Here is a 25,718-nt window from a genome sequence, read left to right as displayed (position 1 = left end):
GTTAGGGATTAGGAAGTACTATATACAGTTGGCCTGATATCTTTGATGGATGTTGGTAATACTTTAGTGTCCTCATAAAACCATTCCATCATCATTACTTACCTGAGCATCAGTAGTTAGGTCTAAACAAGCAGCCATTTTATTAGTAATTGACATCAATTGAAATACTACCACTAGAGTTATGGGCTCCTTTGACTGGCCAGACAGTACTATATTGGATCCTTCTCTCTGGTTACAGTTCATTATCCCTTTGCCTACATATACACCAAATAGTCTGGCATATTCTTACATAATATCTTCTGTCCTCATACCCCTGACACCACTGAGATTACCAAACAATTCTTCTTCACCTAAGGGATAGCGCTGAATGGCCTTTGATGCCCCAGTGCTTGGCTTAATGCCTAAATCCTATATTCAATTCAATTCAATTCACCTAAGGGGTTAACTGCTGCACTGTAATTGTTCAATGGCCACTTTCATCTTGGTAAGGGTTGAAGAGTCTTTAGCTATGGTAAGCAGCTCTTCTATGAGAAGGACACTAAAATCAAACCATTGTTCTCTAGTTTTGGGTAGTGCCATAGCCTCTGTACCATGGTCTTCCACTGTCTTGGGTTAGAGTTCTCTTACTTGTGGGTACACTCGGACACACTATTCTATCTTCTTTCTCTTCCTCTTGTTTTATTAAAGTTTTCATAGTTTATATAGGAGATATTTATTTTGATGTTGTTACTCTTACAATATTTTAATTTTCCTTGTTTCCTTTCCTCACGGGGCTATTTTCCCTGTTGGAGCCCCTGGGCTTATAGCATTTTGGTTTTCCAATTAGGGTTGTAGCTTAGAAATTAATAATAATAATATTGAAGATAACTTCAACACTTAGAAATGCCATGTGTTTTGATTTGAGATATGCCGTACAAGCCCTCAAAGGTTACACGCATGATAAATAACTTCTATTACATATTAAAGAGGTCCTTAGTAAATTTTATTCAATGGGGTTTAAATATTGAAATATGATATTGTACTGTCCATGGTTGAGTTGATGGGAATGAAATAGGAGATACTACTGCTAAATTAGCTATAACTTTATCACAACTTCAAAGTAAACTTCATTAAGGAACATGTAACAAAACTTAATATATTAACATTTTATAGTGATTATTGCAAACTTTGTTGAATAAAAAATTTTTTTAGTTCATACGAGATTGATCCGTGGGTAATGTGCACTCTACATGAGTTAGTTCCAAGTGTAGCGAGTTTAACTTTTTTAAAGACTCGGACATTTCTCTTAATAAGAATCAAGGTTTAACTCTTTCAAATCTGATAGATTTTAATGCAACTCATTTGGGCCAGCTCTGTAAGATTCTACAGTAGTTTGACTCATTCAGTTTGATAAGCTCTCCTTTTACTAATAATAATATTGATTTTATTTTAGGGTAAATAGTCATAGTGATTTTAATCACTATAGGTCATCAGATACTGTACTCATGAATTCTTGATTCATTTTCACCTTGAATTTTAAAGGTAGAGAGTATCATACTTGCATTGTGATACAGATTTTCATTTCAGGGGTAGAATGTTTCATGAGATGGGTTCAGACATGTAATTTTGTGTGTCAGAAGTCTTGAACAGTAAATTGTCTCGCTAGAAGAGAAACTGTTGCACTGCTCAGCAAATAAAAGGTAGCGTCCCTGCGTGTGCAAATTATGTAAGTATTGCTAAATTTTTGTGTAGGATGACAATTTTTGTGATACTATGGGCTAGGTAATGAAAATGTCACTCCCAGGTTCTAAATAAGTATTTGTGCTCTTTTTTGTTACATAATTTTGCTTAATTTGCTTGTTCTTTGTGCACTATGTTTACCATATTTATTTTTTTGTGCGAGTTAACTATTGTCTTTCCCAATTAGTCCAACTAGCCTACACTTTGCTGATGGCAGTTTTTAAAAATTTAATTCCTTGGCCTAAAATAGAAAAAAAAAAGATTTTAATGAGAATGTACCTTTTGATTTTATTGTTCATATGTCTTTTTATTTCAGATGTCTGTCACCCACAACCCAGAACGGTATAACCTGGTTATCATTGGTGTTTACGACTAGCAAATATGTGATTGAGATTATTGATATCTTTAAGTTGATCCCCAAGGTAAGACAAAAAATTGACTTTGTTCTAGTTAGTTCAGGTGCTCATTACTAGTTTGCCAAGCTTCATTCCCCGTTTGAAATGATAACAAGCCCACCTGTATCATGTTATGGAAAAAGGGCTACTTCACATGGCAGTTGAGGCATTTAATTTCCCTTGATTAATCCCCAACCCCCTTTTTTTGTAGGGCACTACAATAGGCACATTTAATTTGGTCATCCACAAAGCAGCCTTGTATTTAAGGATTGTTTTTCAGATTGGGTTAATTTGCTGAGCTTTGGCTCGTAACTAATGATTACCCTTTGTAGTGAATATCATATTTTCAGATAGTTTAGTTTACTGACATTTGACCTGAAACCAATTATCACCTGTATGTAGTGGATATACATTTCTGGGTGATTTTTGAAAAAAAGTTCTCCAGTTTCTCTTTGGACTCTCTTAATATTAGTTTTTCTGGGCTCAGACCTGTGCCGCCCAGTGAAATGCTCCTTTTATATCATTTCTAAGGTAAAAACTTGGTATGAATTTGAGGTAATAATGTTAAACCAGGCTGTTATTCAGGGACTGTGCTCAGATTAATTTTCATGGGGCCTGTATAATTTTAGTGCCGAGGAATTTTGTTCCGGAGGCAGACTCTCCTTTATGGGTTTAGACTTGTATTTTTATAAGTGGTCATGAGAAATCTCATAGGATGTTAGAATATCGTCCAAGAAGAGAAATTCTGATAGCTTCGTATTTATAACTCCATGCTTGTGTTCAAATTTGGCACTTGAGATAAGGATGGCAGTTATGATTTTGTGGTTTAGAACTGCTACAAGGTTTTAATTTGCAGTCGTCTTTGTTTGATAATGTTTGCTTTGCCATTGTATTGGCTCGGTTTTGGAATAAACCCTTACAAAATGTTAATGTTCTTTTGATTTAGTTTTACTGTACTTTCTGTACTAGTTCCTAATAATTCTCTTGAGCAGAGGAACTACAGACAGTCCTCAACCAGTGAACGCAATGGGAACCGAGAGGCCGTTTTTAACTTGAATTGTTCGTAAAATTTTATCGTACAATTACCCGTAGGGTTAAATTTTGGCTTAGGTTATGCGTAGCCCACTCAAATGCCTACAATTTTAAGATAATTTGCCATCAGATAACTCGTTATCTTATAAATTGGGCCAATTATTGAACGATATACTCTACATGCAGCCGCAATATTTACAATCTTCTCGCTATTATCTGGTTTCTTGACAATGGTTACTTTCGTTTCCACTGAATCTCTTCAAGCTACCACCACTATCGCCATCAATCTTTCACTTCATTGTACAACGAGCAATCTGCATATTGGCCATAGTTTGTCGTCAGCGCCCACTTGTGTCCGAGTATTGGGTTCTGTTGTTAGCCATCAGCCTCCTATCAGAAGAAGGGTGGAGGAAACGACAGAATGCCAGTAGCTGGGTATATTGTTTTGAGTGGCCGTGGCTTTGCAACGGCCACGCGCACACACTTGGCCCACATCGTTTTCACCGCGGCTCAAGACATACGAGACAGGCAGCTTCTCCGATGTTGGTTGCATCGGGCTGCCGGGTTCTTGTTATGTCAAGGCCCGCCTTGTTGCCTGCCCGACAGGCATTGCCCTCTTCCGCCGGCGCTGGGAAGCTCCGCCGTTGGGGTGTTGTTTGGTTTGGTTTGATTTTGGAGTTTTCCTTCTCCTAGCCTTTGCCTATCTGAAATAAAGGAGAAGGCCTATAGGGGTCCAGTCTTGGTCTGGTCTCTCAGAACTGGCCTTAGCGGTATGGTTGAGCCTGCCAGGGTGGATAAACTACCCCACCGCCATTGCCCAGCCCATCATTGACACTCAAGCCCCTCTACTGCTGCAAAGTGCTGGACCATCAGAGGGGCCATAGTTACATTATTGTAATTTATGGTAATAAAGCGGATGTGGTACTTTACACAAGCAGCTTCGACAATCACAATGGATTTTAAATAAAGCTGGTTGGTGCTGCTTGTAGCAGCGGCATTGGGATCCATTCAGGAGTGGCGCTACTTTCAAAATTGTAATATCACAGAATTTGAATGTAATTTTGACTAGTTTGTGTTCGTAAATTAGCTTTTAAGATTTTCAAGATTATAATGCACATCATGTTGGTATCTTTTCTTAAATTATAAAGATTTTTATAAATGTTAGAAATAATTCAGGTAGTTGCACATAACCCCTTAAGTGTTATATACAAAGCATTACTTGACCCTACAAGTCCCAGTTGGAGTTAAAAGTGTGTGCATTTTTGGAGACAAGCTTTTATGCTAAGAACAATACAATTTTAATATTTGTTCGTGTGATAAAATTGATTTTACTCAATTTTCTTTTTTTTTCTGTTGATCAGGTCAAATATTCCATGGATACTTAGGCTATTTAGCCTTTAACAATTATAATTAAAAACTTATACCCTTGCAATATATAAATTAATTAAAAACAAAGGTAATCTTATGGATACACATCTGCATAGAATGTAATGAAGCATAGATATTGAGAAAAATTTCTAACATTTCAGCAAATGTAAGTAAGACTTTTCAACCACATGTAAAATAAAACTTTTCAAATAATTTTATTTTCAGATGTGAAAGTTTGTAAGTTACCTATGAGGAGGAAAGAGTGGAGGGGAGGAAGAGACTGTCAGAGGTAGAGTGCAGAATTTGGAAGAGACACCTACTGGGGCAGAAGAAAGAGTGTTGATGACATCTGCGGTCAGAGAAGACACTGGAGGAAAGTGTGGGCAAGACACCTGCTGTCAAAGTGACCTACTCAAGGAGAGTAAAGTGGAGAAGACACTAGCAGTCAGACACACCTACTAAAGAGGCATCAAGACAACTGGAGGCAACCCTACTAGGTTAGAGGGAAGAAAAAGGAAAAAACCTGGAGTAACTCCTAAGGCAGAAAGAAGAGAGTGGAGATGATGTGAACATTACAGTTGAATAATATTCAAGTTATAATTACTCCAATAGTGGAGAAGTAAACTAGTGTTAGATGTGTATTAAAATTCAGAGGAAAAAAAATGGAGAAGAAACAAATTAGGAGACCTTTACAGCTGGAATCAAACATTAAAAGAAAAATCAGTGGCATTTAACTTTGTTACAGCTGAATATTCCATGAGTTAGAATAATTTACAATATGTTTTAATAAAAAACAATGAACACATTTTACAGGTTTTTATTTTACATATTAATTAAATATTCAAGAAAACTTTTAACATTGACAAATGTTTAGAGTAGAAAAATAATTATTAAGTTTCGATAGTGTTGTAGCTGCAGGCTAATGGCAGTTGTTTGTGTGATTGATAGAAGAAAATAGCCAAACTGTCCAGGTTGTATCTAAAGTTCTTAATCTCCTCACTGTGTATATATAGAAGCTACCTCCACATGAGGACATTCCATGTTTGCATTTCTCCTAGATTAAAAGAAAAATTGCATAAATTATAATCATTTAAGTAAAAATTGGGTTAAGTAATACTTGTATACTAATGGAATGTTCCTTCACTATTGCACATGCTTATTCTGACTAGTTATACCCATAGACAGGCATGGATCTGGCAACATTAATATCCATATTCACCCTTCTTTCACCTGTTGAAAAGAACAAGTGGATTAAGTTCAAAGGGGTCAAATAATACTTGACAGATTCATATTTCCATAAATTCATTTCTAAAATAAAAACCATTGTGTTCTCACATCCTAACAAATAAAAAATAAATCCCAAACCACAAATTTATAAATAGACAAAACCATTTCAATAAAAAAATACTTATAATTTGAGACAAATGAACCTTAACAAGTGAAACACTAAACTCCTATATTTAAATAAGAGCTCGAGAATCAATTATTAAGAAAAGGGTATAATCTTGGAAGCTTTCAAAGCCATTCAGAGCATGAGCTGACTAGGCAAAGACTAATGTTTAAAGTTAAAGTCTACTGTAAAAGGGAATAAAGGCTAAAAGTTAAACCATGCCTTAAAAACTCAATCTCTGATTATTTCTAACAAACCATACTTAGTAAAAAAGATGAGGCAATTAAAACGACCAATAAAATCTCTCTCATATTAGTTGTTTCTTCGACTTTATAGTGTACTGGAACACTAATATCAATTACCAAGTTAAAATAAAATGCTTCAGAACAGAGTATCGGGGATGTCTAGTTCCAAGAAGGTCTGTCACCTCTGGAGATTGTCTCTTGGCCACAAACTCGGAGTCAAAATTAAACTTTGCATTTCACCCTTCTCCAAAATGCACAATATCGAAAGCATCACCTTTCACATGAATGCACAGTGTTAAAAGAGACCATGAAGTTCCTCGACTCATTTGGCCACTATCAAAGTGTGTAAGAACACCTAAACCAGGTGATAATTTGTTGCCTGGTGAATTGGACTGTAAGGTGGTCCCATCAGAGACCCAAGACCTCAAACCATGTTCAGAGGAAAGTCTCAATTCCGAATGGGGAAAGGCAAGTTTGTATGTCCGCATGAATGAGGAAAGATTTAACGATGAGGGAATATCCCTGCCTTTCAGTTTGAAGGCGAGGCTCGAGGTTGAGTGATCATTACCTGCTGAAACTGAAAAGGGGATTTTTCCTCCAGCAAATACTCACGATTTTGCTATTGCTGGAATAGAGGCATCAAGTGGAGAGATGCTTTTGTTTGACACCAACCACAGAAGACATACTTGATACGTTCAGATCATGTTTGCTGAGAGTGGTACTGTCAGAAAAACCTAAAGAGAAAGGGATCAAGGGTTCTCTGTGAAGTCTCTCGACCGATGGTAGTTGTGGTGGATCCGCCTTCGAAGATTGCATCTTTGGAATCTTGAACCATTCTGCAAGACCTCTTCCCTCTTTTCCCAGTGGGCGCACTGTAATGCTTTTGCGGGAAGGGAAATAGTGCAATGGGGACCTGTCAAAAAAGTTTACCCTTTCATTCTTTTTGCCTCTCGCGTGAGAGCGCTGGCGAGCAGGCAAGTCCTGGTACGCAGGAGAGTCCGGGGGAGCCGGAAAACGCTGGTGCACAGGCATATGCAGGTGAGCGCAGGCGAGCTTCGGCAAGCGCCGACAACCTAGAGAGCTTTGGCAAGCGCTGACAAGCTGGAGAACGGTGTACAAGTGAGCGCGGGTGAGCTGGAGCGCGCTGGTGTACAAGTGAGCGCGGGTGAGCTGGAGCGCGCTGGTGTACTGGCGAGCTGGCGAGCGCAGATGCAGAGGAGCACAGGTGCGCTGGCCAGCATGGATTAGCTGGTGAACACTGGCGAGGCTGCAAACGCTGATACTGAGAACAGCAAAAACTTACTGGAGCGCCCCCGCCGAACAGAGATTGCTAGGGCATTGGGGAACTATTAAGAGAGTGCGTGTAGCTTTCAAGTGCTGGCGCCCAGTCTTGGATCTGGAACGCCGAGAAGGCGCATTCGAGGGCGAGGGATGTTTTGCAATATCACGTCAGGTACGTTAAAGGCAGGTCAGGAACAGGGATGTCCCCTTTGTTAGGGCGAACATCCACCGTGGGGGATCACGAGTGATCCACAGAATCCAAGAACAAAGAGGACTAGCTGCAGCGTCAGGAGAAGATCCAGGAACGGCAAAGGTCGAGGGCCAAGACAATGGGAGGAGGAGGCTGCGTTGCTCAAGAACCAAAGAGGCTTCTCTTCACCGGAGGGTAAGGCTTACTTCTAAGGAGAAGGGATGACGCACTTTGATGACGCCCCTGGGGGCCGGTGTATCAGCACGCTGACCTTAGGAAGCAGTAATCCTCTGAAGAGAAGTCTGAGTGGCAGGAGAGACTTGCCTAAGACTATGCTCCGCCCCTGAAGGAAGAGAGACTTAGCAAGGGGGGGGAGTAGCGTAGGTAGTCTAGGCGAAGACAGCAACAGCAGTCGAAGTCTTAGTGATGAAGAAAATGCAGGGAAGTTCTCCCTCAGAAGGGAAAGTAGTCTACACCCTGGAGGCAAACTTCCTGGCAAAGAGTGCTGCTTGAGGAAGCATAGCCAGAGCTAGTTCCTCGAAGAGTGTGCTGATCAGGTGCTGCCACAGGCAAACTTTCAAGGTGAATGTATGACGCCCTCTGTGGATGGCAGTGCCAGCAGATTCCCCTAGCATGAATGGAACAACTCTACTTGGTCAGCTCTCTTAGTCGAACGAAGAGAAACTGCATCGCTAATTGAGGAAAAAAAAAATAAAAAAAAAAAAATAAATAAATAAAATAAACGAACTTGGGAGGAGCACCTAGATCGCGACAGGAAAGAAGACCACCGAGGGAGCAACATAAAATAAGAACTGCGTACTCCCTTTCCTGGTCGACATTGAAGGGAGAAGGAGAGCAGTGTAACTAATAAAAAAAAGAATTACAATTATTCAAATCACCTAAAAATATTCACTAATCGGAAGAACCACTAGATACTCGTGGCGGAAAGAGTTTCCTGTGATTAAGCAGCTTAAGAGTTAATTACAAACAATTATAATTTCACTTGAATAATCAAGAAGACAATCGGAAGCACTACCTAACCCGTGAACGGGAGAGGTGGTTCCCCCGTTAGTATAGTCAGAAGCCCATGAAAGGTGAACGGCCTCGAGAAGATTTAGACCAAAGTTAAGCTCTGAAAGGCCACACTCCCTCCCCTTCAGTAAATCCATTAGTTCCCAGTGGAAGGAAAGGCAAAGACAACAGTTGAACGAGGAGGGCCCAAACGATGACTTAAACGGCAGGTCATCCGCTGACGGAATGACCGATGAACAAGGGGGAAAGGTCGTAAGGTTAGGTTCCTGGCCTTGTGCTAGTGTCTTGGGAACTTGCTGTTATACGTTATCACAGCACAAACACGAAAAAGGAAACTTACATATCTACTGTATATATGTATTTATGCAAAAACAGTAAAAAGGTTTTCATATATTTCTACTAAAAGAAAACAGTAGATTAAAAGAAATATTAATGAGATTTCAAAATAGGAGAGGAGGAAGAGCTTTAACAACTGGTCTCCATCTGAGACTTAAGTAAAGAGAGCTAAATTACAGGTGCGCGAGTGTGAGCGGTAGCAAGCTTCTTCCACTAACTAGAAAGATGGGTATTTAACCCTCGCTAAAATTTTAATGGCTTGTCCTTTCAGTTTCACCAAAAGTAATACCCAAAATAAATAGCGTAGGTTAGTATTGCAGTCACGGAATAAATTTATTTATTTTATCTGGAAATCAGAGAATCTTAAAAGCCTAACTTTAAAATCCATAAATGGTAGACAAAACACTTATTTGACAATACTGGCACTTTGGAAAAACAATCCCCTAAATATTCACTTTTAGTTAACTCAAAACCAAATACTATGCATTGAGAGCAAATTTAATTCCCAGATTTCTCTACTACTATGGATTCATTTTTAGTGTTATATAACATACAGTACAGTTGATAAGAAATTATCAGATGAAACAATGTTAAGAACAGTAAATTACTAAATCAAGCCAGATATGAAAGTCAACAATTTTACATAATTGGCAATGTAAAATTAAAATAGCAAAGTATCATAATTAAAATCTACTTCAGTAATGACTAAGCAAAAAGTCTAGAAAAGCCCAAGAACTATAAAAGGTTTCTGCCATCACTGTATTAGCAGAACCATACTAACCCCAAGTCGCTTCTAGAAGTACGACATCAACCTTCTGCAAGTAAATTAACGTTCAAGAATGAAAACTACTTGTCCACACTGATTTGATTGCATGTCTCACTGAAATTTTCATCACTCCCTTGGGCCACAGTTCTGAAAAGAATGAATTTGTTTTAAAATGCAAGAACTAGGAATTAAGTACAGTACAGTAAATATTAGCTTAACTTAGTATCAACTTACTGATCTTTTAAGAAGTTGTATGCTTTGTGTACCAAAAGTGCTTTTATATTTTATTACAGTAGCCAAAACTCCTGAGGCAGAACTCAGCTACTGAGTATAAAGCAGATTAAACCCCACTAACTTGAACCTTTGAAACATCACTTAGTAGAACATACAACCCAGTGCTATCGCGACAAACTGGTATGGCTATTGCCGCAATATAGCCGAAAACGCTATAGCCAAACTGAATAACTTATGGTAATAATTCTTAATAGATGCGGACCTAGAATTTTACTCCCTAATTTACCCTATTTTCAACTCTTAATAAAATTGCTTCATTAAAAAGGATTACTGTATAATATCCACTTTAATAAAATTGCTTTAATTAAAAACCATTACTGTATATTTCCACGTATACGACCACCCTTAAATCCTAAAATTTACCTTTGAAAATGGGGATCATATCTTTACTAAAAGCTCTAGCATCATTAGTTATCACTCATATCTAAATGTAATCGTTATGATCGGCAATGATATTTGATCGTTTTAGGCAGTATTTTTAGGATAAAGTAAGTTGAACATTAAACAGTATTATGTAAACAATTCTTGGTAAGATACCTGTTGCTGAAAAACCTAACCAATACATGTGTAAATGCATTAGTTTGCTGCGTTATGATCAGCGATGGAACGTAAAAGGTGGAGTGTTTTGCAAACTCAAGATGTAAAATAGTTACTTAATTTGTATCGGATTTCTAAGTACCTATACAAAGCAAAATCTACCCTACAACACTGATTTGATAATTTAACAAATGTCTTATGCAGCAGGTATTACCCAAATTCGTCAAAATTTACTCAAATTTTCAACCACATCTTATTTGAAGGTTGTTTTATGCGTGAAAATATACGGTACTCATGTCTTGACCAATCCAAGAGTGAATCTACTCACAGAAGGAGCCTGTAATATTCGAATCTTAACTAGGGTACGCTTTAGCAGTCATTGTAGCAGAAGGCTGTGTCTGTATCTCAGTTTTTAATCGGACTGATTTCAACAAACATTGAAAACATCCATTAAAAACTATGACAAGGTAGTATTACTACCTGGTTGGTTATTGTCCCCCTGACAGCCAACTGGGCTGCTATAGATTTTTAAAACCTAGGACATGCGGGGAAGTTGAGGGTTGAAAAACTTGAAAAGCATTTTAGTTTCATTAAAGTATTCAAATTGATTTTAGAGTTGTTCCTACCCTATCACAACATATACTTTAATATGAAACTTGTCTTTAGGAGAGCAGAAATCCCTATAACCAAACTGGCTGATTTAAAGATCGTGATGTCAAGGTATTCGGACCTCAAAGAATCAAAGCAACACATACTGCAAACTCAACGGCCTGGGTATATAAGTCACAGGCATTAAGCTAGATTCCTATCAAGGACCAACTACCTATTGAGATACTAATACTAGAGTTATTGGGTCCTTTGGCTGGTGGATCCCTAACAGGATGCCTACACATACACCAAATAGTCTGGCCTATTCTTTACACATTCTCCTCTTTCCTCTCTTCACTTAAGGTAGGTTGACTACTATACTAATTATTCTGTCTACTTTTCCACTTAGTAAGGGTAGTAGAGACTTTAGCTATGTGTAGGCTAAATAAAGTGATATTCTATGTAGTGTCCCTTAATATGTAAAAACTCTCAACAATGGCTACAGTACTCCACTAGACACACTGCTGGGTTATGGTAAACCACTGAATATTCCTGCCAATTGTAGCACAAACCACTGAATATTCCTGCCAATTGTAGCACAAAGAGAGTGCTGGGGTATGGTAGACCACTGAACATTCCTGCAAATTGTATACTACAGTACTTAGCTAATACATTCATTAGGAAATTGTAACTTTACTACATCTTTCATCCCCCCTCAAAACTTAGTGTAAAGTCATGAAAATACAGTAATATTTACTTCAAAAGAAATAAATGCAAAAGCAACTGTGGAATTAAAATAAATATACAATCATTCATCCAACTCAAATGTTTCTTGGACCAAAACATTTTCTGCCTTTGCTTTAGTTCATGCAAATAATGCATTGGACTCTGGGGTGAGCATTAGCCACTTATCATTTGTCAACCCCAAGTACTCCAGCTGAAAGATTTCTGGTTATTTCTCCTGCTACCCTCTATTTTCATGAGATTGTTATTATTACTATACAAACTACTACCCTACCCTTTATTTTATTGGTATCTAAACTACTTCCCTAGCTGGAAAAGCAGGATGCTAAAAGCCTAAAGGGCTTCAACAGGAAGAATAACCCAGAGTTAACTAAACAAGGAAAACACTGTGACCAAGTTTACTGTACCTTTAACTAAACTAACTAACCCAAGGCCGTTTAAAACCATCTTACAGAAGCTTTAGCACTACCCTATTCTAGAGAACCCTGGTTTGATTTTAGTGTCCTCCTAAAAGAGATGCTTACCATTCTTCTACCCTTACAAGTGGAAAGTAGCCAATGAACTATAACTATGTTAATGCAGCAGTGCTAGCAAAGAATTTTTTGGTTATCTCAGTGCTGTCGGGTGTGCGAGGCAGGAGGATTGTGTGTAAATGATATCTCTAGTCAAGCCGCAACCATACTTGGAAAAGCAGGACGCTATGAGTTAAGTAAAAGGACTCCAAACAGGGAAAAATAGCCTAGTAAGGAAATGAATTACATGAGCAATGATCATTAATAAAATATTTCAATATCAATAACAATGTTAATATAGATCTCAAACTTCATTTTCGCATTCAAGTGCCTGATTAGGAACTAGAATGCTATTTAGAATGGAGCCTTATGATGGACGAAGCGAGACAAAATTAACTGCATACCTAGTATTATCTGCAAGAGTGTACGGCATGTTAAGATCTGAATGCAAAGGATGGTCAAAATCATGAAAACCTTATGCAAAAGGTATAAGGACATAATGGTTGTGTCAACTTTAATATCTAGATCTGGAATAGGTTATTAAATAGACTATGTTCTTGTCTCACAAATTAGGATGAAATTTAGCAGATGAAGACCAGACAGGAAAACCACTCAAAAGGCAAATTAAAGGCTAAAAACTCTTCAGAATAGACTGATCACAAAATTCATTGAGACTCAATAAGTCAGTTTTATTTTTGTGAAGTTGAAGAAATAGACCAAAACTTCCTCAAAAGTTTATTTGCTATGAAAAATCCCACCTAAATTCTGAAGTTTTATACATTTAAAAATTATCAAAGCTGAGACCTGGATGTTGAAGCATCACTGTCTTGTACCTATTTACATTCATGGTTCAAGTTCTGTTAGGAATCAACTTCATGACCCATTAATAGCACCCTGCAAAAATACTGGCTAAATCTTTAAGGGATTCATCTATGCCAGACTTCGGGATATGTGTAGGGGAAGGAAAAATGAGCTGTAACCAGAGGAATCCAATCTAATATTATGTGGCCAGTCAAAGGACCTAATAACTCCAGCAATCGTATCTCAATGAAAGGCTGGTGCCTTGCCCAACCTATTTCCTGGCAGTACGGTTACCTCTCCATTACTTTCATCAGTCAGGTCCCATTTTTTGGTTCGAACGTCCTACAGAAACTATATCTAATCCTCAAATACGGGAGCTTTTTGGCCTGCAGTTCATAGGAATCTTATCATGATCTTCCCCATTTTGTTCTCCCTTTGACTTACGGTTTCTGCCTAATGAGTATCAGACATATATTATTCTTTTCAAATGGGAATGTAATCACCCAACTATCTACAGAGTGCCATAATGGATAAATGATTTGAAGTTCTCTGGCATCCTGACACTGACGGTCATTTACACCCATATCGTTTATTATACCTAAAAAGTAAAAGAATATTCAATTAAAACCATAAAAGTAAATATGTTATAAAAGGAAAACTTTCAAAAATGACGCTAGCATTGTACGACATGTCCAAGGATCTTGGCAAGGATGAACCTGCCATCCTCACCTCGAGCCTCAAACATATCTTTCTGTGCTATTAGTGGGGACATTCAGTTAACAAATGTCTCACTGTTAAGGGTATCAAACAGTCGTTGCAATATGGTTGGTGTTGCCCAGCCAGCAGAAAATCATGCGTCATCAGTGTGACCAATGCAGAGCCGACAAAGTCTTACTTTCGGGCCATCACGTTATACCTCCAAGGGGATATAACATTGGCAATTTCTCATCTGATTTTCAGTTAAACTATCCCAATGCTGTTGCCAATAATTATGAATAAAATTCTTAATTGTTGGTAAAAGATTACAGAGAATGGGATATCTTCTTGGTAGCAACTCAGCTGCTGCATTCTTTGCCAGTGAATCTGCCTATTCATTTCCACACACACCTACTGTACGTGTGCCGGAACCCAAGAAAATCAAACTTATACCTTTTAGGCCAATAATTAAAGGCCACTCTGAAATCTTTTAAACTAAAGGGTTACTGGAATTAAAAACTTCTAAAGCTTGTACGGTAGAACATTTTCTTGCATCACTAAATAGTAAAATTGCCCTCCTCTTAACATTATTTTCTTAACACCATTTAGTATGCCATACAGTTTGGCAGTACAGCCATACCTCTTCACGAAAGACACTGCTTACGAAATTTTCAAGCTGCGAAACAAGATGCAAATATTTATGACTCGCTTTATGTGAAATGTCTCTAAAGAGATTTGCCACCCAGGCTGAGAATAAAATGGTCCCCCATCACAAAGTTGAAGAAAATGGGGTAGACAACAGAAAATGAGGCTGTTTATAGTAGGGGTGACTATAATAGTTCAATATTGTACTTTTATGTATTGTATTTTCCATTTATTATTACATTATGTTGTAATAACTAAATTTACAGGTATTAACATTTAGTTTAAGTATATTGAATGGTTCAAATTATCTGGCTTTACAGTATTTCATTGTGGTTATACTGTAGCTTTATAATGAGATTTAATGTGGTGTTTTGTAGGGTTTGGAATGAATTTGGCAATTTGCATGCGAAATGAGACTCAACACGAAAAAATCACTTTACGAAAGCCACTCCAGAACAAATTAATTTTGTGTTGTGAGGCATAACTGTATATATGAAGATATTAGAGGAATTGCACCCCTACAGTTAAAAGAACTACTATACAGTATACTTAAAATCTGACACCAGTATTGGATTTGGAGCTCTTAGTATAAATAAAAGTAGATTCTCTAAATTCTTCGATATGTTCCATAAAAAGAGACCTAGCTTCTAATCTGTCATGTTCTTTTTAATACCAATAAAATATTTACAAATAACTTCCACAGAGGGGTTGGTGATATCCTAAATGGAAGAACTTTTTTGCTATATCAAGACTAACTTTTACCCGAAAACCATAAGGTTGAGGATATTTTGTGTAAAATTCAAAATACCTACAATGCCTTACAGAGTTTGCAGTCTGACAGGCTAAAGAATTGGCTGTGGACAATTTAATATCAGCATGATGTATAGAATCTAATATCTATAAATCACCTTGAGGTGGCTGACAGTGCCATAATGCTGGATATTGACAGTGCTGCTATATAGCATCACTGTCTTGGCAGCACAGTCTGTATCGAGACTACCATCTACCCTTGCATCATCTCAGGTTTGGTAGCAAGGACAGCCACTTCAGCACAACCGTTTGAACAGTGGCGGCTCGAGATAAGTACTGTGGAACTGCAGCACCCCCTATTTTTATTTGATATTACTGATATTCAATATAATTTTTCTTTAATTCTTTCTTTATACTTGTACAATATATATAACCCTTAAGCTTAATGTCAGTAGCCATCCTTCACTTTACGGAAAAAAAAATTGTATGGAACTAAGCACTTCACAGTTTCAGCTGCATGGTGTTTGGCTGTTGTACTCAAGCACAAAGGAAGCTACAGGCAAGTCTGAGCCATGAGCTGAGAGAGAGCGCGCACATTCGTTTCCACTGTTGACCTTGGCATGTGGAGGGTTATTTTTGTTTACTCCACAGGTGTTGTGCTATAAAGAAAGTATTATAATCTTTAATGTGGTAAAATGTTAGATTAGATTTTTATCCTACTTCCAGCTATTCTACTTAATTTTTTTTTCCTTTTATATCTTTACAGTTTTCTTGATGCTTCTCATGCCTATAAGAGGCAGAATGCAGCTTCTCAACAAAAAAACAAAAAAAAAAAAAATTTCTGAGAAGCACTATGAATTCGGACAGACTAAATACACTTGTAGTGCTTTCAGTGTAGAAACAAAAACACTCGACAGTTGTCCGTCATCCAGAGATCAAGGAGAAAATCTTTTCGTTCAAATTAAAACAAGAAAAAATTGAATTTTAATTGAATGGATCAAGCAAGAACAGTAACAATTTAGGGTTAAGTAAAAATTCTGTTTTTCTTCTTTTAGGATTCTATTAAGTTTCTGAATATATTTTCTTATTTGCTGGTTTCTTTTCATTCAATAATAAAACAAAGGCTACAAATTTTCTTTGGAGCAGCACCCTCCGTGATTTCAACCACAAGATGCCACTGCGTTTGAATCAGCGCAACTATTTGACAGCACAGACGAGAATAAAGTTTCACATTCCATCTTCTGTAGAAATCTTACTTTTGTGCTACAAATTACTTCCCTCAGCTGTGTAGATTTTTTTTTGGTGTGCTTTTGATTTCTTGCAGTGTACCCTATCACAGACTAATATCCTTAACGAGGGAATAATCCTCCGGCATGCCATATTGTATTGTTAGTATATCTAAAGTGCACAATTTAATTAAATTGCCAACAGCATGTTGAAATGGTTACTATAGTGAGACTGTTGCCATTAATGAATCTTACTGTGATTGTGTATGCATGTTGTATGTAGAGCACAGTTTCATTTTAATTCTGCTTCCATATGCCCGGCCAAAACACATCTTCCCTAGATGACCTTTTCAAAATAAACTCCCTGGTGCCCCGTATGGAGACACTTTGCACCCAAGTTACCAAGTTACCATCATGCAAATATGACCTACATCAAATGTGCGAGACAGCTCCATTTTGGATAACAATCTCTTAACCATTAGTAGTTTTAATTAATTCAGTTCAGTAATTCTAGGTAGTTTATGCCAGCTGCACCTGCTGTCTCTACAGTACGTCGTCGTCTTGTGTCAAAACTTGCATTAGGTCACTGCGTATGGAGTGATCTCTATACGTTGACCTAGAGTGATGAAAAGTGGGCGACAGGCGGCCTATGACCAACGCCACAGTAAGAAGCCACGTGGGAAACTGGCCTGGTTACGTAATCGCTCCTCACTTGCGAATATTGAGCTTGTTGATAGTACACTCCACCACTCTCTTCCTAGGCAGCTATCTTATCTCTGGAATCTGCAGAAGGGGGGGGGGGGGGGCATTAGGGCAACACCCATCACACAATTTGACTATTCAAGTGCTATTACCTCTTAAAGCTCTTACAGATCCACTTTTCTAGGAATGGTTCGCATTTGGAACCACACTGGCTCTCACTTGTATAGGTAAGGATTGGTACCACACTGGCCCTCCCTTGTATAGGTAAGGATTGGTACCACACTGGCTCTCACTTCTTAAAGTAATGAGTGGTACCCCACTAGACCTCACTTGCATAAGCAAGGAGTGGTCTGTCCAAGTCTCACGAGACTACAGCCGAACAGTCTTTGCTTGTGGCTTCAAGTGCCATGAAGCAGCAAATGTTGCAGCCTTAGGATTAAAAACATTTGGGGAAGTTGAAGTGTGATTGTGGAGGAGTGTTAAAAAGGTATACACAATTTTTACCATCTATGCAGGTCGATGAGTAAATTAAGGCAGCACAACAAAGTAAGTTCTTGGCATTCTGGCATCAGCCAATACATTCAGAAGCTTATTAGCAGAATGATTCCCATAGATACCCAATAAAGACCACAACTTGAAAGGTCTAAACGCTTTTACACCACAGTCAGTAAAAAAAAAAAAAAAAAAAAAAAAAGGCAAAGCATAGTATCTTTCAATAATTGATGGAAGATACTTCTGCCTTATCTTAAAGATACTTGGCACAAATCTTGATTTACTACCTCACAAATTCCTCATGAAGACTGTCCTAAAGGAACCTGAAAAGGCACAGAAGGTCCATAAGCAGGAGCAGCAGTGGTTTTAGTTTTTTCAGCACTTGGGCATTGCCATGTTAAAAGATGAACCATCTACTAGCCGCCACCTTCTTACTGAACTATCAATACTTACTGAGGTGGCAACAACTTACAGCTGCCACAAGGGGACAACAGTAACCAGTCATTCTGCTTACAAAAAGTACTATGCTCATGAGTATCCAAACAGATCCTGCTCAGATCTACTGCAGTTATGTTAAGATTTTCAAAAGGCCCACATATCTGCCTGTGGAATCCTTCACAGGGGGTACACAAATGAAAATATCACAATAGCACAAACTTTCAAAGCAGCAGGGAAGCATTTCTGTAGCGAGGTATGATCGATACTAAAGTGGATACTCTGTGGCCTATCAAGTGGACAGGGCTTACTAGCTATCCAATGAATCATAACTGCCAGCCATATTTCAGCTTCGCTGAAATTACTATTAAAGGTCAATGTTTGTATTGATGTAGGAACAAACTTTCAATTATTAACTTAAAACTCTTTAGGCTAAAAATTTATATTCTAACAAAAAGGAAAATGTCAATACAGTAAGTAGATAAGTTAGCTTAATCTATAGATAGAATTTAGAACTAATTTATTGAGTTCAAAATGGTATATAAAGCCTTTGAATTAAAAAAAAAAACTAAGAAATTTAGAAAATTTGGCATGAGACACTTTTGTCTAAGTATATCACCAAAAGTAAATAGATTGGACAAACCTGAAATAACTTACTTTGCCTATAATCCCACAGTTAAAGAAAATGGAAGTTTACTTACATTCCTATACATGTTTTAAAGAAGCTTGTTCAATGGATTTTCATAAGAAATGCCTCAATTGCCTACTCTTGACTAACTTCAAGAGGGACAGTCAGTTACCATTACATAACTTTGGTATTCGCTTGTTCCATGCCTTTAGCCGAGACAACTCATCTAAACGGACCTGCAAAAGAGCATTAAGTAAACAGATGTTTTGTTGTGTACAGAAATCAAGAATAAAATTATTTGGTATTCCAATACTTGACGTTACCCTACACTTACTAAAATATCAAGCCCTAAGAATTTTAAGACATTCCAGCTTATAGCATCCTGCTTTTCCAACTATAATTGTGTCTTAGCTAGTAATAAGAAATAATTTGAATCTTACAAAATGGAAGACCGATTTGAGAGCAAAACTTTTCAAGCAGTAACCAAACTCTCCCTTTGCAGTTAGCATAAAAATCAAGTATATCATGATTTTAATATTATCCACAAGAATTATTTTCCTATTTTCTTTTTTTCTAAGGATGACATGACCTTAGAAAAGTACTGTAATGAAAGAATCTAGCAGTTCACACCTGCTAGATCATAGTAAAAAATATGCGAGATCCTGGTAAAAAATATTTGATGTTCAAAGACCTAGATTTACACTGTATTTAACAGCACTCCTCCCTTATCCTTCCCCTTAGTGGATTAAACTGGTTAAAGTCTAATTGGGGGTGCAGATATCTATGGTTATCTTCGAATACGTCCCTGATTATACACGATATTTTTGGGCTCAAGCCATGGCGTCCTGATGGAAGGTTCCTTTTTGGTAGCTTCCTTGGGTAAATAACTACTAAGATATTCCCAGAGAATTTAACCACAGGTTATCACAGAATTCTAACTTCTGGAGCGAGTATCCTAAAGGTTTCCCTTTTAAGACATCGTATATCAACAGGGGACGCATGTATTAACGCGCCACATAGCTATCTACACCCCGAACAGAGTTAATGCTTCGGTGTGTAAGGGCTGAGAATAGCTGGGAGCCGTTCCATAGCTAATCTCATTCGTGGCTACTACTGGTACTCGAGACGTAAACAAACGGGCGCCATTGCTTAAATGACGTCACGTCCGTCTTTATCCTTTGTTCAGTAGCTCGCCCTACTTAGACGGATTTTCCCTGTGCTTTACTTATCGCTTTGCATCTACGTAATGTCGCTACCTTCAGCCTCGCCTTCTTCTGGAAAGTTGAGTACAAGGTTCCAGTATTGTTTAGTTAAGCTCTGACCGTAAAGTAAATATTACTTTCCGAGATAATTGCTGTTTTGTGGCAGAGCTGTGCCTCTACCGGACCCGCCATTTTATGGCGTCGTTGTTGTTATGCATGCCTTATTTAGTTAGCCACAACAACGCTTCCGGCCTTATTTACTAATCGAATACATTAGTTTATTTAGTCTTCATAGCTAGGAACTTTTATATCGTGTTTCGACGCTTTTTATCGGTCATCGATTGACCTCACACCAGTCGGCTACTATAGCCCCCAGGCCAGAGCGCCTGTATATAAGTGTTCATGCATGATTTATTAGTGATCCTAGGCTAAGTTATGAAGATAGTGGCATTATTTTACAATACTTTCGACCGTGATGCAAGTGTTTTTTCGCCTTCAGGGACCATATAGGGGATAGGTTAGTTAGTGTCCCTTCCTAACCTAACCTCCTTGTAGGACCCCTATATGCTTCCTTCATCCCCTGCCTTGGCACTCCCTCTGTTTAGCCTTGATTTCCTTTCTGAGTAAGGGGATCAAGTGTCTAATGGAGTATTCATCGCCTCTCAGTCCTCCCTAAGGGAATGACCCCCCCTTAGGGTTGCGTCCGAGAGTGAGGTTAGGCTAGCCCTTCCTCTATGGCTAGGAATAGTCTATGACCGTCCTGCCATAGCGATATGTCTTCTATCCTTCCTAGTTCAGGGCTCCTAGCCCTGTTCTAGGTTAGGTTTTGGAAGGTTACTCTGTCCCCTGCTGAAACTGTACCCATGCACCGTTTCAGCCTGGCGGCCTTATCTTAGGTTAGGGAGTGTCCTCCCTTTCCCTAGTGGCCGCTCTGGTACAGAACCCCTTCCTTGGAAGACTCTTCTCTTCTCCCCTCCCCACCTATCTCTTGTATAGCCTAGCCTACACTTAGGTTAGTCTATACCCATCTGTCCCCTGTCCTACAACTCCTCCTTAGGGCGGAGTGATAGGGCTACCTTGAGCTTCCTTGTGCAGTCCGCTCTGGTACATATACCCTTCATAGTGTCCTATGGGGTTAGCCACTGGATGCGTTCTGCATGTGGAGGTCTCTCCCCTCTTGGGTGTCCCCTAGCCCTCCCTTGGGCTACCCTAGCCCCCGGTCCCCTGCGACCCCAGCTCCTGGGTGATAGAGCCTGCCTCTATCATGGGTACACCCTCTCTGGGGGGGATGTTTGGATTCCATGACTGGACTTCTTACATCCCTCCCCCTGTCTCTCTCTCTATCCGGGTGCCGGTCCCTTGCCGCCTCCACTGTCGGCGATACCTGCCTCCTTCCTTGGTGACTCTCCCCTACCCTCATGCCGCCAGCCCCTCCGCTTGCCGGGGGACTGTCGACCGCCGCCGGCTCCCGCTGACGGCCTTCCTCCTTCCTCCTAGCTTCACCGTCCGCCTGCCGGTCGGCCACCGGAGTGCCGGCATTCACTGCCGGCAACCTGGTTCAGCTATAACCATCCTTATCCCAGTCACCAATCCGGCATCCTCCGACCGCCGGAGCCGCCGCTCCTCTGCCGGCGTGCCGCCGTTGTGCCGGCGTGCCGCCGTTGTGCCGGCGTGTTGGCGGCCGCCACCCTGGTTTTACTCTTGACTTACATTTTGTCTGTCCTAATGCCAGAAACTCTGCTGGAGCGGCCTCCGGCGTGCCGGAGGTCTGCCGGAACCTCCCGGAGGCGTCAAGGATACTTGCACCCCCTTCTCCTAGCTATCACTTATATACTGATAGCCCTACACTGCAAACAGATAGCCTGTTTACACTCTTTAGATCAGTGCCTTGGTACTGTTCTATTAGTAATCATGCTGTCCCTTTGCATTCTTCAATATTCCAGCATGCTGCGTGCATCTTAGCGCGGCTGGTTGCCGGAAGCAGTTACCCTAAGGGACCTGTTAGCTCCCCAAATTGGAGACTGAGTGATCTCAGTCCCAAACTTATCCTTGGTTTTCCATGGAATTCCATTGCCCTGTGGAATTTCAGGGAATACTATCCTGTGCCTTCGGCCATCTCGGATTACCCAGGGATAATGCTTGCGGTAGCCAGACGGGCGAGATGCATGGAGTATGTTCTCTTTACTACTTCAATCTCTATGCATCACACCCTTTCCTTAAGTTAATATTAATGATTAATCTTAACTTAGCTTAAGAACCATTCTTATGACTCCCCCATACTCATTTTCTCTTTCTTCCACAGGAGGAGCAGATGAACTGTGACTTCGACTTCTGCGCTGTGAAACGCCCGCACTTCTACGGGCATACGGCTTGCAGGACTCACGCCCCTTGTGCTAACAAGAAAGGGGATCTGAAATTCTGGGACCCACTGAATTGTACGGTCTGCCAGGCTCAACTAGTTGATGCCTTCCATAACCCTCCCTCAGCGGAGGTCAGGGACACTTCTCGGGAGAAGCTACGCAAGTGGGTGCGTGGCTTCCAGAAGAATGCCACCGGACCGTACTTGGCCACTGAAGAAATGAGGTCACTCTTGTTCCCTAAGGCCTCCCCTGATTCAGTGGTACCCAAGGATGTGATTCCCACTGTCCAAATTACAGTGGAACCTGATGTTGTCATGGCTCAGTCCATGCACGAGTGCCGCCTGGATTCTGAAGATGACGAACATATGTCGGACGTCTCGGAAGACACAGAGAAGACTCTTATGGCTCAAGGAGCTGAAGATGATGAAGACCAGGTGGAATACGCCGAGTCGGAGCCAGAAGTCGCTCCTCCTTCCATCTCCGCTCCTACTCCTACACCGACGGAAGTATCTATCCCATCTACCTCCACGACCCCGGATCCCTCTTCTTCCACTCAAGAAATGATCCGGTTGATTAGAGCCGTCATGGACGACAGGTTAAAGGAGAATCAGGAGTTCATCAGGTCCATGATGGGATCCAGAGAACCGAAGAGGATTTCGGTTAAGGATCTCCCCGCTTGCTCACATGCCAACCCGTGGAGGTATGCTGAGCATATGGTTATCGCGACCGGCAGGATCTTTGTCAGCGACAAGATCAGCACGGTCCCTTTGGAAGACGTGGAGTTCTTCCCAAACTTTGAGGCCTACCCGGACTGTTACGTCCGACTTCGTTCTGAACCTGCCTCTAAGGAAGAGACCGAACCGAAGGAAGAGATAGTGTTCGATCTCGCGAAGGCCCAGGCTATGCTAGCCAACACATTCACGAGTAGGGGTTTTACCTGCTCTAAGCTTCCGGCCCTGAGCAAGAAGCACCCTACTTATGTCGCACCTGAAAATGCGGTTCTTCCATTCTTGGAAAAGGCCTTCACTGCGTGCCTTAAAGCTGTGGAAGAGGGGAAAGCCTGCCCTGCACTGGAGGAGTGCAGACCCTTCTCCATAGTCACTCCCCCTGACGCTCGACACTGGAAGGATATCCAGCACACTTTCGTCGTGGGAAAGCTAGATCCTGACGTCGCCGGACGTCAGTTTAACGAAGACCTCCCTAAGCTCAACGATCACCTCCTTCGTCGGGAACAAGATACGAAGGAGAGGCTCGCAGCATCTATGTCTCACCAAGTCCAACTTGAAATTATGGCCTGTGACACCAGAGTACCAGACCACTACATGGTACTCTCCAAATCCCACATGACAACCGTGATGAAGGACTTGTACCACTTCATGAAGGCTCGGAGAGCCTGTCGTGAATTCGTGTTCGCAGGTGCCACTGTGAAACACGAACCCCGGAGGCTGATTTCCTCCAACATCTGGGGCAAACACCTCTTTCCTTCTGACCTTGTGAAGGAAATCACCGACAAAGCCGCCACGGAGAATAGGAACCTTCTCCACAAGTGGGGCATGTCAAGAAAAAGGAAACCCTCTCAGGACGACGGACCTCAACCTAAGAGGAAATCCCAAAAACAGAAACCCCAGCAACGTCAACCAAGACGTCAGTTTCCGGGACCCGCTACCTCCCAAGTGGCAGCTCAGCCACAACAGACCTTTCAATTGGTCACCCAACCGGTGTTGTCACAGTCACCGGTCTTCACCCCTGCTTTCGAGCAACAGACAACTACCTTTCGTCCCAAAGGTAGAGGCTCAAACAGAGGTGCAAGCAGAGACGCATCTCGCCGTCCCTCCAGAGGCAGAGGAGGAAAGGGAGCTAGCGGCCGAGGCAGCAAGCCCTCGGGACACCAGAAGCAATGAAGTGCTTCCGGTGGGAGGGAGACTCCGCCAATTCCAGGATCGTTGGACCTTCGATCCCTGGGCACACAGCATCGTCAAGAAGGGTCTAGGCTGGAGTTGGACTCAACCACCCCCAACCTTCCAGCAATTCTTCCAACAATCAACCCCCCTTCTGGAAGAATATGTCCTAGATCTCTTGAACAAGAAGGTGATAAGGAAGGTAAAGTCCACCAGGTTCCAAGGGAGACTGTTTTGTGTCCCCAAGAAAGAATCCGACAAACTCAGAGTCATTCTGGACTTATCCCCCCTCAACAAGTTCATAGCGAACGACAAGTTCAAGATGCTGATTCTTCAACAGATAAGGACCCTTCTGCCTCGAGGTTCCTACACGGTCTCCATAGACCTGGCGGATGCCTACTGGCACGTTCCAATGAACCATCACGCTTCCTCCTACCTAGGATTTCGACTCCAAAGGAAAAGCTACACCTTCCGGGCCATGCCCTTCGGCCTCAACGTGGCCCTTCGGCCTCAACGTGGCCCCTCGGATCTTCACAAAGCTGGCGGACGCCATAGTACAACAGCTCCGCCTCCGAAACGTCCAGGTGATAGCCTACCTCGACGACTGGCTAGTCTGGGCTCCATCGCCCGAAGATTGTGTAAAATCTTGCAACAAAGTCACCCAGTACCTAGAACACCTGGGATTCAAGATCAACGAGAAGAAATCTCGCCTCTCTCCAGCTCAGAAGTTCCAGTGGTTGGGAATCCAATGGAACCTTCAGTCACACCGCCTTTCCATCCCCCAGAAGAAAAGGAAGGAAATAGCAGGGTCTGTCAAGCGACTGCTGAAATCCAAACGAATTTCAAGACGCCAGCAGGAACGAGTTCTAGGCTCTCTACAGTTCGCCTCAGTAACAAACCCAGTGCTTCGTGCACAGCTAAAGGATGCCGCGGGAGTCTGGAGACGTTCTGCATCCATCGCTCGAAGAGACCTCAAGAGACGGCTTCCAAACAGACTTCGACTTCTCCTAAAGCCGTGGTCAGAAGCAAAGGCCCTGAAAAGGTCCATTCCTCTCCAACACCCTCCTCCATCACTCAACATCCACACGGACGCTTCGCTGGAGGGTTGAGGAGGTCACTCCCACCAAAAACAGGCTCAAGGCACCTGGTCTCCCCTGTTCAAGACGTTCCATATAAACATCTTGGAGGCCATGGCGGTCCTTCTAACTCTGAAGAAATTATCCCCGCCGCCCTCGATCCACATTCGTCTAACCCTAGACAACTCGGTGGTAGTTCGTTGTCTCAATCGCCAAGGCTCAAGATCGCCCCAGATAAATCAGGTGCTTCTCCCAATCTTCCGTCTGGCGGAGAAGAAGAAGTGGCACCTGTCTGCAGTTCACCTACAAGGATTCCGCAACGTGACAGCGGATGCTCTATCGCGGACAAACCCGATAGAGTCGGAATGGTCTCTAGAC

The 25,718-nt window shown here is 41.0% G+C and overlaps 2 long non-coding RNA genes across 4 annotated transcripts in view; one reads left to right on the top strand and one right to left on the bottom strand.

The window, feature by feature from the left end:
- The window catches only part of LOC137628332 (uncharacterized), a 36,305-nt gene extending 31,052 nt beyond the window's left edge, over positions 1-5,253 (top strand). The window contains exons 4-6 of the long non-coding RNA XR_011041334.1: positions 1,567-1,705; positions 2,036-2,141; positions 4,740-5,253. This is a non-coding gene — a long non-coding RNA (uncharacterized lncRNA). The remainder of the gene's footprint in view (positions 1-1,566; positions 1,706-2,035; positions 2,142-4,739) is intronic.
- Positions 5,254-5,437: 184 nt separating this feature from the next.
- The window catches only part of LOC137628331 (uncharacterized), a 54,204-nt gene continuing 33,923 nt past the window's right edge, over positions 5,438-25,718 (bottom strand). Inside the window, exons 4-6 of one of the 3 annotated variants that reach the window (XR_011041332.1) lie at positions 18,878-19,040; positions 9,770-9,901; positions 5,438-5,568 (exon numbers count right to left, since the gene is read on the bottom strand). This is a non-coding gene — a long non-coding RNA (uncharacterized lncRNA). Of the gene's footprint in view, positions 5,569-9,102; positions 9,902-18,877; positions 19,041-25,718 lie in introns of those variants that run through there. The other 2 variants (XR_011041333.1, XR_011041331.1) reach the window with 2 other exon arrangements.

This window comes from Palaemon carinicauda, chromosome 36 (assembly GCF_036898095.1).
Source record: "Palaemon carinicauda isolate YSFRI2023 chromosome 36, ASM3689809v2, whole genome shotgun sequence".
NCBI lineage: Eukaryota > Metazoa > Arthropoda > Malacostraca > Decapoda > Palaemonidae > Palaemon > Palaemon carinicauda.
The sequence above is the reverse complement of the archived record's forward strand: the minus strand, read 5'-3'. Positions and strand labels throughout refer to the sequence as shown.